General features: G+C 40.0%; 1 protein-coding gene and 1 long non-coding RNA gene across 6 annotated transcripts in view; one reads left to right on the forward strand and one right to left on the reverse strand.

Annotated features, from left to right (window-relative positions):
- The window catches only part of LOC103177010 (voltage-dependent calcium channel subunit alpha-2/delta-1), a 418,878-nt gene that overhangs the window by 302,766 nt on the left and 103,349 nt on the right, over positions 1-12,763 (forward strand). The gene's annotated exons all lie outside the window — the stretch shown is intronic.
- Positions 1,108-8,668, reverse strand: LOC103177009. The gene is made up of 3 exons (XR_487665.1): positions 8,639-8,668; positions 4,118-4,186; positions 1,108-1,413 (listed from the first exon to the last, which is right to left on the reverse strand). It is a non-coding gene; the product is annotated as an uncharacterized LOC103177009 (long non-coding RNA).

Consider the following 12,763-nt stretch of genomic DNA (forward strand, 5'->3'; position numbering starts at 1 on the left):
TCTTGCTGGGTACTTTTCCAGGAACGTGGACAAATATTTGCCAAGTTGCTAACCAGCTCTTGTTTGTAGTGTGTTTGAGTGTTCTACTTCAGGAGGGATTGACTGCCCTCGGAGCAAGTCCAGGATGATATACCAGGATGATGTAGGAATGAAGAGACTTAGCCTCTACAAGGTTATACTGTATTTCTAGGAGCTGAGGAACTTGGGGGGTGGGGGATCTAAAATGTGTGATTTCTTGCGAGATTCCTCAATAGTAAATCTGAGTCATGTTCATGGCAACTCCTGATATCCATGACCTCGGCACAGTGGTTGCACCTCAGGATTTCTTTGTGCTTGAGTTGCCCTGAGAGGGGCATCTGAGTCCATGTAAAAACAAAATGCCTGAAAACTGAATTCAGTCCGTTTACTGTGACCTCGGTTTCCTGGATCTGAATCCAAAATTGTGGCAACCTAACAAAGAAAGAAAGAACATAATACACTACAATTTACATTGTTGGTACCTGTCAAGCCAGGAGGATGTCCCAAAATCATTTACAATGTAAAAACGAGCGCATTATTTCAACAGGCGGAGGTTGTGATGAGTGCAGGGAGTTTGGGATCGGGTGCCTAGTGCCTACCGATACTTTAGGGATGGCTTGTAATTTGCATCATTCGATGAAGCATTCATAAATAGGGTACATGGTAATAACCAGATTAGATAACCAAATTAGATTTGTGAAGCTTGAACGTGGGAATGTCCGAGCATCGGGTACTGTTATCTGCATCGCTGATCATCCCTAATTTATTTCAACTGTAATATGAATGATTTCCGGCTTGTTACTGCTTCATCACTGTCTTTGTCTAGAAATGCTGTACTCTGTCCAGCACCTTGGGATGTCCTCCTGATGCGAAAGACGCTGTACAAATGTAATCTTGTTGTTGTTGTTTGTCTACAAAAAAAGCAGTCAATACACTCCACAGTATATTCTGTGAAGCGTTCTGAGACGTCTCGAAGACGTGATAAGGCGCTATATCAAATGCAAGGGTTATTGTTATTTATTATTACTTCCGATGTGAGAGGCATTGAATCAAATGCAAGGATATTTTTTATTGTTCTTTTATTGCTCTTTGTTGTGAAATGGCTGTTTTTCAGCAGCTCGTGACAGACTGTTGCTTGTCCCTGAGAGGATTTAGGATCATTTTTTTTACACATCGCTTGTGGGCAGCAACCTGCCGGGGGAGATGGTTATTGTATTTACCAAGGCACAGTGTGGAATTAACTCCACGTCTGCAACCAAACCCCAGCTGTTCTCTCTCAATGCACAGAAGTGAAATTAACATGTCCTCAAACACAAAGGCAGCAAGTTCCCGGTTCACCCATCACCAGCCTCCTGGCTAAGGCCACTTCTGTGCCATCTGGCACACTTAGAACAACTGCGAATAACAACAATAATTTTATATTGACATAGCACAATGAGATCCCATTGACCTGGGATGCCTTCACTGATGTCTAATCAGTGGTTAGAGCGAGAGACCTGGGTTCGATTCCCGGCAGGGTGAAACGTCAAAAAGTTTCCTTACTCCGCACGCCTCTGTTTATCTAGCAGTAAATAGGAACTTAGTTATCAGTCAATTGGCGGATCGCTTTTACTGGGCTAATAATCCCTTCAAAAAAAATAATAAATTGGTCACTGAATCTATGACGGTTTGTGGGACGCTGCTGTACGCAATTGGCTGCCGCATTTCGCCCACAAAATATACAGTCAATTCACGTTGCAGTATATTCTGTGAAGCGCTTTGAGACGTTTTGAAGATGTGATAACGCGCTATATCAAATGCAAGGAATATTATTCATTGATATTATTAATTCTCCTGCCTCTTCTCTCTGTTCCTTTGCTTCCTCTCGTCTCTGTTAAACTCTTCAAGATGTTCACTGTACATATTACAGCATAACATTGTTGAAATCCCATATCTTTTTTATCATTGTTGAATCAGTGTGGACTGCTCCCCTTTCAAACGCATTAAAACGTTCTTGTCAAGTCATGTAAATGACTTTATATAAATCATTTTTTTTCTGCACCTTCAATTACATGTCTCGCACTTTGTCTCAAAACACAAGGTAATCGAATTTATAACAAATTTCAAGCATTTGAAATGTCTCCTGTCACAGCAACAGTGGCAGTGGAAGTTAAATACCAAAACAAGTCAAGCTGAAATAGATGTGAAAGCATCAGGGCAAAGCTACTCCCAGCACGTTGCATTATTTATGGTCTGCAGTCATTAAATCAGGAGAAACAAATAAACCTTCCCCCATGTTGCAATAACCAGTAGCAGCGTGCAGCCCACACCGTTAGCAAACCACCTTCTGAACATTGATGTTAATGGGCAATGCATAACGATCATGAAACTACAGAGGTCAACCTCACAGAAGGAGGCCCCTTGATCCATTGTACTTGATGAAAAGTGCTCCACATGAGACAAAAGTTACTTATTTTCTAATCTTGTATTTGGGGATCCAAAATTTAGGAGGAACTACCTACTTCACGCAGAGGCTTGTGGGATTGTGGAACTCGTTGTCTGAAGCGGTGATTGAATCAGATAGTGTAGATGTATTCAAGAGGAAGCTGGACCTTGTGTGAGGGAGAGGGGAATGGAAAGGTTTGGGTGGGTCGGGGGGAGAATAGACCGGTTGGGCCGAGTGGCCTGTTTCTGTGCTGTACAATCTTTGCAAATCTTTGTAGTTTTTTGCTTGTTATGCTCTCATTTTACCAATCGCTGTATTTTAGACACAAGTTCCCCATTCCTTAAACATGCAACTTTCTTTGTAACAGAATGACCTGACTCTGAGAAATGGACAGTGAATGGGCGAGCGCAATGTTTGATTCTATTCATAGAGGAGCCTCGTTCAGGCACAGGCTTCACTTCATTCATGGAACAGCATTTTATTACAGCCACTCAATCTGCAGCGTTCACTCTTTATACTGTTCAAAAAAAAGAGAAGCTTAAGGATAATTTCGCTTGTGTCAACCCCTTGATCTAACATGCACTAGCATTGCTTTATGCTTCTAAAAGAGTGTTGGTTCTTAATAGGATTATTATTATTATAGGCACTTCTGAGTAATTCCTTCACTGGTCAACTTTGATATGGGTTGGTTATAATATAGCTACTTCAGGTCCCCTTTGTTGATATAATCCTATTTGTACTTTCCTGATTACAGTGCGCACACAGTTCTCTCATCTCATTTGTATAATAACGATACCCATACTTTCTTTTTAAAAAAATCTGTGGCAAGAGTTACTTATTTACCAAATCGTGTAATTGTAGTTTTCTGTTTGCTATGCTCTCATTTTCCAATTCTGGTATTTTAGAGATTATTCGCCAAACAATTTGGGCTCTTTTGAGGCGAATCTCAAAAGGCACCCCTTTGATCATGCTTTAGGTCATCTCTCCTTATTATTATTCAGCCTATTGATTTTTCCCATCAAACTCAGAGGCTCACCTCTCCTCCCCCCTCCATCAGCTCTCACCTCCTGGCTCGGATCCCTGAATGTGCATTGGGATGTTGTTCCATTGTATTTGGGATGTTTATTGTATTATATGAATCTCATTTATATTTGATGGTAAATCTGATTATTTTTAAAATGTTAGCAATCCTATTCCCCACAGTTCTAGGCATGTCGGGTTAAATTTATAATAATAATAATCCTTGCATTTGATATAGCACTTTATCACGACTTTGAGATGCCTCAAAGCACTTCACAGAATATACTGTAAAGTGAATTGACTGTATAGTTTCTGGGCAAAACGCAGCAGCCAATTGCGCACAGCAGTGTCCCACAAACAGTAATAACAAATAATCATTTAATGTCATACTGGGAGGACGTCTCAAAGCACTTTGCAGGATTTACTGTAAAATGTAGCTTGTGACTGTTGGAATATCTTAGCAGTTGTGTGAAGATAAAATTAAAACTTTGGTCAAGCTAATGCAACTATTATGGGTCAGTGGCATCCCAGGTCAATGGGATCTCATGAGAAGCTTCATTTGAGTTAATTCCACGGATAGAAATCCCGAAATGATGATTTAAATCGTAAACCTTCTGATTGATCTATAAATGAGATAATACCATACAAATTTACCTTTAACTTCAGGAGAGTGTCCCAAAGTGCTTTGAATACGTTTAGGTCCAATGTAAAATTTCTGGATACCTAAATAAATAAAAGATGAAATTGTTTCCAAAATTTAGACATGCTGCTTAGACTGTTAATAAAGAAACTATTAGCATGGCGCCCTCGTGTGGTTCTTTTTGGTTTTGTTCTCATAAGAACACAAGAATTTGCCACGTGAAAGAAGACCAAGATCCATCTTAAAAAAACAGAAGTCGCTGAGAGCACTCAGCAGGTCAGGCAGCATCTATGGAGAAAGGAAAGTGAGCCAACGTTTCGGGTACACGACCCTTCGTCACTGGGGAGGGAGAGGCTTTTAAGGGCAAACAGAGAGGTGGGAGGTAGGGCAAGGAAGACAAAGGAGACAATGGGATAGAGGACAGGGGATGGTGGGTTAAAGAGGTGTTGATGATGGAAAACAAAGTGGGGGATTGAAACAAAATATGGGGATTAGAGATGTTAATAATGCAAAACAAAGTGGGGGAAAAATTGCAATGGTCACAGAAGAGTGGCTGAGCTGTTATGGTCTGAATGTGTTGAAATCAATATTGAAGACAGAGGGCTGTAAGATCCCTAGAGGACAAATAATAATAATAATAATCCTTGCATTTGATATAGCGCTTTTCACGTTTTCTAGATGTTTCAAAGCGCTTCACAAAATATGCTGTTAAGTGAATTGACTGTATATTTGTGGGCGAAACGCGGCAGCCAATTGCGCACAGCAGTGTCCTGCAAACAGTCGTGGATTGAAAATGACCAATTTATTATTGTTTTTGTTTTTGGAGGGATTATTATTAGGCGTGTGGAGTAAGGAAACTTGCCCAAGGTTTCGCCCTGCCTGGAATTGAACCCAGGTGTCCACTTGCAAGTTGAGTGCTCTAACCACTGAGCTACAGTACTCCATGAGGTGCTGTTCCTCGAGCTTGCGCTGTGGTTACCCTTGCCCAGTGGACTTTTAAAGGAGTCATGTGGCATTACCCAGAAAGATCCCATTAGGGAGATGTACAGTATTTTCTGGTGTCCTCAGTCTCGATGTGGTCCATCTGGTTCGCCTTCCACCATCCTGGCAGTCTCTTGACATGTTGTGTCCCAAACAATATACTGTATCCTGAGATATTATTTTCTAGCAGAAATCTATCTAATTTGTTCTTGAAACAAATGACATATTCTGCTTCCACCATCTCTCTCTCGGGAGCCTGTTCCATAAGTTTACTACTGATTCACTGAAGTAGTGTTTCTGCAGATTTGTTAAGTTTGGGACACTGAAAACATTGGGAATGCATGCTCCAAACTGTACTTATCATACAATCACCTGCTGTGGGTGATTCCCGTGGCTCATTATAAAATAATGCCCCATTCTAAATTTATTACTGCTGCCCGGCAGTGACTTCTGCTGTGGATCAGTGATTTGAGCTGCTGACTGGTAAAATGTGAGTTTACAGCAGGATAATTATAATAATAATCCTTGCATTTGATATAATGCCTTATCACATCTTTGAGACGTCTCAAAGGGCTCCACAGAAAATACTGTAAAACGAATTAACCTCCTGCAAGGAGATATCTGACTATAAGTGGCAAATGCCAGATGTGCTGCCTGGAGATCGAGGATCTGCACAACAGACACTTCCTCTATACGATCCGAGGGAGAGACTGAGGACACCAGAAAATACTGTACATCTCCCTAATAGGATCCTTCTAATTAACGCGACATGGCTCCTTTAAGAGTCCACTGGGCAAAGGTTATACACAACAAATGGTTTACGGTCAGTGCTGAGTTAGCTGACCTGAGGAGGCACATTAGTTAGGGTGTTGCACTTAGTCTCAGCACTGCTGATTAGAAAGTGCATAAAGAGCCTGAGTCCTGTGCTATCTAGCAACTCTTGTTTGATGTTACGTACATGTGGATATCAGCCAACACAGCACTGGGTCAGCTGCAGTTGAATTGCCTACCATCAATGGGAGTCCTGTAGCTCAGTGGTTAGAGCACTCGCCTTGCAAGTGAGAGATCTGGGTTTGATTCCCGGGCAGGGCGAAACGTTGGGCAAGTTTCCTTACTCCCCACGCCTTTGTTTACCTTGCAGTAAGTTGGAACCCAGATGTTCGTCAATTGGCAGATCGGATTTTTGGGAGTAATAATTCCTTAAAAAGAATTGGTCACTGAATCCACGACTGTTTGTGGGACACTGCTGTGCACAATTGGCTGCTGCGTTTTGCCCACAAAACATACAGTCAAATTCACTTTACAGTATATTCTGTGAAGCACTTTGAGACATCTCAAAGATGTATATATCAAATGCAAGAATTATTATTATCATGGACCACATAAAAATAAGGTGATTTTTGAGTCAGGTATCTGAGGGTGTCCAGTGACCCTGGAAACATACCCAATGGAAAGAAAAGGTAGTCATGAACGAAGAGGAGAATATGGGGGAAAAAATTACAAACAGAAATACCAGTTATATGCTGTACTATAGAATACTATATATGTACTGGTAATGCACTGTTTCTTTTTAAGAGTTGTGATAAAGTTAGACACTAAACAACTGAATTTCTCAGTCACATTCACAAAGTAAAGGGGACTGAAAATACTTGCTTATAAATCAGACAACCATCTGTCAACCATCATTGCAGAATAGAGGCGGCCCTTTTTTAAGTGATTTTAAGTGACATGGAATCATCTGCCTCAATCAAACCACAAAGGGATTTCTAGTATGATAAATAAATAATCCTTGGTTTTGATATCGGGTTGAAACATATGCTTTACAATAATTATTGACGTGGATTGTGACTGTATTTGTAGGTGACCACGGCAGTCAATTTACCCACAGCAATACCCCCACAGCAATCAGGAGGTGAACGACCAATTTAATAATAAACTGGACTGTCGCTCAAAGTCCCCAAAAGAGGGCTTGAACCCCAAATCTTCTGACCCCCAAAGGGAAAGTACTACTAATTGATCCAGGCTAATACTGTCCCATGTCAGGACTTGGAATCCACATAGTCTATACGGACACTCAAACACAATGCTGGGGGTGTGCTGTACTCTGGAGGTGCCATTCTTTGCAAGAGACGTTAAACTGAGGTCCCATCTGCCTGTTCGGGTGGTCGTTAAACATCTCATGGTACTGCCCTGGTCAACAATCCCCCAAATAAAATAGATCATTAATTTCTTGCCTGTTTGTGGTTACGTTGCTGTGTGTAAATTTGGCTGACTTGTCCATCTACAAAGTGCACAGTCACTACACTTTACAGTATATATTCTGTGAAGTGCTTTGAAAAGTTTTATTGACTTAAAAGGTGTAATATCAAATACAGAGATTATTTTATTTTGCTGTGTTCTCAGCCTGTAATTGTGCCTCAGGAGTTGGCTAGTGCCTTGGGTTTGGCAATGAAAGCTTGTTGGCTTAGCCTCTTTAGTGGTTCATCTTAAAGCTGCTCAACACTAAGGCTGATCCAGATTAGACCTTTGGCAGCACAAAGTTATAACTTTCCTCAAAATATAAAGCATATACAGAGATAAGTGCAAAGTATTAACACCTTACCTCATGTTCGCTACTGAAAGCCAGACAGAAGCATAAACAAAGAAACGTTTGTAGCACCGTGAGATGTCGCTGGCTATTTCAGAGCTTTAGAGCAAATTATTTGCCTGGAGGGTTTTAATTGAGTTTAGTTTTCAAATGTCAGCTATTATTTCTTGAAATGAATCATCCAGTCCCCTGGGTACCTGTTTCATTTTCTTTTCAGGCTGTTCTGTGTTGACAATCATTGGCCAACCTAAGTTATAATATGTAAAGGATGAATCCCAATGAATAACCGAGGCCCTTAACTGAGCTCGCATGCAGCTTCAGACTTAACCTTAAGTTGCCTGGAACCAGTTCAATAACAAAAACTTTAAACGAGGTCCCGTCTACCTGGTCAAATAGACATCAAAGATCCCATGACACTAGTCAAAAAGAGAAAGGAAATTCTCCCAGTATCCTAGTCAACAATCCCCCAAATAAAATTGGTTGCTCACTTCATTGTTGTTTGTTGAATGCTTGAATGATACTCCTTAGATGAATAATAATAATAATAATAACAATCCTGGCATTTGATATAGCAACTAATCACGTCTTCGAGACATCTCAAAGTGATTCACAGAATACCCTGTAAAGTGAATTGACTGTATATTTTGTGAGCGAAACGCATGCAGCCAATTGAGTATAGTAGTGTCCCACAAACAGTCGAGGATTGAATGACTAATTTATTGTTAGCAATTGGCTCCTGTGTTCATCTACACTACAGCATGCACAGTCATTACACTTGGCAGTGTATCCTGTGAAACACTTTGAGCCGTCCTCCTGATATGAAAAGCGCTTTATCAAATGCAGACATTATTATTATTATTCCAACACGCGCCTGAGCAGAACATTGAAATAATTTGCTTGTGTTCCCTCTGGTCCTGATTTGAAGCAATATGGTAGCTGGTAGTGTAATCCCAGCCTTCCACCTTACCTTATTATCCTGCCAACACTGACACGGCTGTGATCTTCGATGCTTTGTTCAACAAGGGAATCCTGGTAACTTTGAAAGGAGGAGCTTCAATGTTATTAAAGGGACCAATCACACAATGTCGCTGACTGCAAATTGGCTCCTGAGTCCGTCAATGAAAACAAAAGGCACAGACGCTCTTCCAGTTCCCAGAAAGGGTCTTTATTTGAATGCGTCAGATTCATTTTTATTAAGAAATTAAGAAGCGTGACTGCAGTGATGCCATGTCAGAGCTGTGAAGGTCTCAGCATCAATACTGGTTTGTAATTGCTTCAGGGTAGTCATTAGTCTCCACACTACACCTAGTAACAACTCAACCTGTCAGGGCTGTTTTTGTCTGTCTTTAATCTTAGGTTTCTGTCTTTAATCTTAGGTTTCCTTCACTCCGCCACTTTTCCTTCTGATTTTTTCTTTTCCTCTTTAGTTCTTTTCTGAAGGCCAATAACTAACACACACAGTCAAAGCTGACACTCCAATGCAGTGCTGGGGGGGGGGGGTTACACTGCATTATCAGGAGTACCATCCTTCAGCTGCAATGTTAAAACTGAGTCCAATCTGCTTGTTTAGGTAGATGCTAAAGTTCCCACTGTCTGTAAGAGAAGAGAGTTTCTCCCGGTTTCCTGGCCAACAATCAATCCATCAGATAAAATTCTTCTCAGTTCCTTGTGGGACATTGTAGTCCGCAAATTGACTGTAGCTTTCCCTAAAAAATTAGCTAATGATTGCACTTCACAATAAATCCTGTGAAGCGTTTTGAGATCCCTTGATGACATGATAAGGCGCTATATCAAATGCAGGGATGTTTTTTATTACTGGAGTACGATCAAACAAAACGTCCTTTGTCCAAGTGCTTTTTCATCACCTCTACGTCTAGACAGTGAATATTGTCAAGGAATTTGAACATAGGAGCCAAACCAGCTCATTACGGTGTTTTCATTCATGGTCTGAAATCACAACTAGCTTCAGCCTCTTAAGATCATTTGTTTTATAAAGATCATTCAGAACTGTGGAAAAAAAAATTCAAATCGCTTTCTGATCAAGATGTACTGAAAACAGACGTCCAAATTGAGACTGAATTTAAGAATTTTCCACAACTCTGCTCAATCATAAATGTTTAGACTAAATGGACCTATAGGCTAAGACTAGGTAGAATTCCAGACCATAGTGTCCCCACACATACTTCCAGAAGAGGGCGCCATATAGTGCTTATGGTCTTTTTCTCCACTGACCATGTTGAAGGCAATGGCCCAAATCTAGTGCTCCAATGATTATTACCGTAAAAAGTAACTCAGAGCACAACACAAAATGAACCCATGTCTAAGTAACTCAGCCCTAGACCATGCTGTGTGCATTTATACCCTGGGACATCAGGAGGCAGTGGAATAAATATTATCCAGATGACTTTGGTTTACATGTTCAGTCAACTCGGCTGAAGCATATATTAATAATAATAATCCTTGCATTTGATATAGCGCTTTTCACGTCGGGAGGACGTCCCAAAGCGCTTCACAGAACACACTGTAAAGTGAATTGACTGTATATTTGTGGGCGAACGCGGCAGCCAATTGCGCACAGCAATGTCCCACAAACAGTCGTAGATTGAAAATGACCCATTTTATTATTGTTTTTGGTTTTTGGAGGGATTATTATTAGGCTCTGTGTGGAGTAAGGAAACTTGCCCAAGGTTTCGCCCTCTGCCTGGAATTGAACTCAGGTCTCTCACTTGCAAAGCGAGTGCTCTAACCACTGATCTGCAGGACTCCAACTGTATCTGGAACAGAGTAGGAGAGGAAAATCACAAATTATACATTTAATTCACTTTACAGTATATTCTGTGAAGCGCTTTGATACATCTTGAAGACGTGATAAGGCACTATATTAAATGCAAGGATTATTATTGTGCAGAAAGGAAGGTGAACAACCAAACTCAATGTTATATTCAGAGAAGGGAGTTTTAACTGGTATCCGAGCTAACAATCCCCCAATAAAATTGGTCATTCAATTAATATAGTGTGTTTGTAACGAATAACCAATTTTATAGTGTATATCATGTGAAGTGCTTTGAGATGTCCTCTGATGTGGAAGGTGCTATATAAAAGTAAGGAATATTATTATTAATTATTATATATCATGCATGTACATAGATTGCAGGAAGTGATGTCAATAGTGCCCTGATATCCTGGAAGTTGGGCATTTTAACTTTATACCATGGGGTCAGAGACATCGGATCCAGGTGACTTCTTTGTAAAATGTCAGCATTGTAAAACATTTGACTTGTAATACAGACCTATAAATTAGTTCTTACTGCCGAGGAAATTTTTACATGGGCTAAAGTCATGGGAAATACATGAGCTCATTTCTGCAATTAGGATAAATCAAATCCCTGTGTCCTTTGATCAAAGACAATGAAAACTTCTCTAAAGTGAACATTTTTAAGAACGTGGCTTAATGTTTTATTCAAATGTTATTATCAGCCACTAAAACTGTATTTTGAACCATCCGCACATTTTTGATAGAAACCATTCGTAGGTCTATAAATTAGGTTTGAAAAGATGTTAAAGTCCTGCTCAATCTTTCTCCTTATTAAAGTATTCATGAACTCTAAAAGAAATGTGCGTGGGCAACTCATTATAAAGAGAAAAGTTTCGTGAAATGTGGCTTCTTAACTGCCAAACCGTAAAGGTATTGATCTAAATGAACAGAATCAAACACAGGATTAGTTTGCTTTAAACATGGCATGGAAGCCAAATTAATCAATAGCCTTACTGTGAATAAGCTTAAAGTGGCTGTAGCGTCTTGTGTCAGTGATCCACATAAGGGAAATCCCAGGGGAAAGTAAGATTTATTTTACGAAAAACATTTGTATCAGCCTGGCTCAGTAGATAGCACTCCCGCACCCGAATCAGAAGATTGTGGGTTCAAACTCCGCATCGAAACTTTGAACTCGAATATATCTAGGCTGGAGATATCTTGCATTGTTGGAGATGCTATCCTTTGGATAAGGCATTAAACCGAGTTCTTGTTTACCAGGTCAGGTGGACATTTAACAACAACAACAAGATTACATTTATAGAGCGCCTTTCATGTTAGGAGGACATCCCAAGGCGCTGGATACCACAGCATTCTATTTGAGATCCCATGGCACAATTCAAAAAGAAGGAAATTTCTTCTGGTGTCCTGGCTAAAAATCACTTTATGTTCGTCTGTGAGGCATTGATGTGCATCAAACGGCTGCTGTATTTGCCCACAAATGCACACTTTACAGTACATCACGTGTAGCGTTTTGAGACATCTTATGGCCGTAAATGGCACAATATTAAATTCAAGAGTATTTTTTATATCTGAGGCTGAAAAGGTTCTTATTAAGATTTATTCACTTCATTTGCATTATTATTTCCTCAGAATTCAGCTTTGAGTGGAAATTGATCTTTCAAAATCTTTAAACTGTGGTTTACATCAGTGGGCAGCTTCTGTTTGAGCAAGCCTCTATAATTTAATAATAAATCATCGCTAATACGATTACATCATAGAAAAGTGGAAATACAGTAGAAACCTGTTATCTTCACACCAGATAATCGAAAATAAAATCAGTCTGCAATGTCTATTAATGATAATAATAATCCTTGTATTTGATATAGCATCTTATCACGTAGTTGAGACGCCTCAAAGCGCTTCACAGAATATACTGTAAAGTAAATGGGCTGTATATTTTGTGAGCAAAACATGGCAGCCAATTGTGCACAGCAGTGTCCCACAAACAGTCGTGGATTGAGTGACCACATTTTTTTAAAGGGATTTTTACCCCCGGAAACCGGCCCGCCAATCGACAAACGATTGTTTGCTATTATCTGATCCTAATTTGTGTGGAAATTGCACTTTAAACTGTACAGATCCAAGGTACCCTCGGACTAGTGGCAGTTCTAGTACTAGATTGTATCGTTCTATGGCATTACTTGTTGCTGAATCAGAGTAAGCAAACAGAACTTGCTCCATCTGAATTTATTTTCTTTCAAAGCATTGTCATTAAAATGCCACTGAACAATATATTCTGTGAAGCGCTTTGAGATGTTTTGAAGACATGATAAGATC

Source organism: Callorhinchus milii, unplaced genomic scaffold (assembly GCF_018977255.1).
Source record: "Callorhinchus milii isolate IMCB2004 unplaced genomic scaffold, IMCB_Cmil_1.0 Scaffold5, whole genome shotgun sequence".
Taxonomy (NCBI): domain Eukaryota; kingdom Metazoa; phylum Chordata; class Chondrichthyes; order Chimaeriformes; family Callorhinchidae; genus Callorhinchus; species Callorhinchus milii.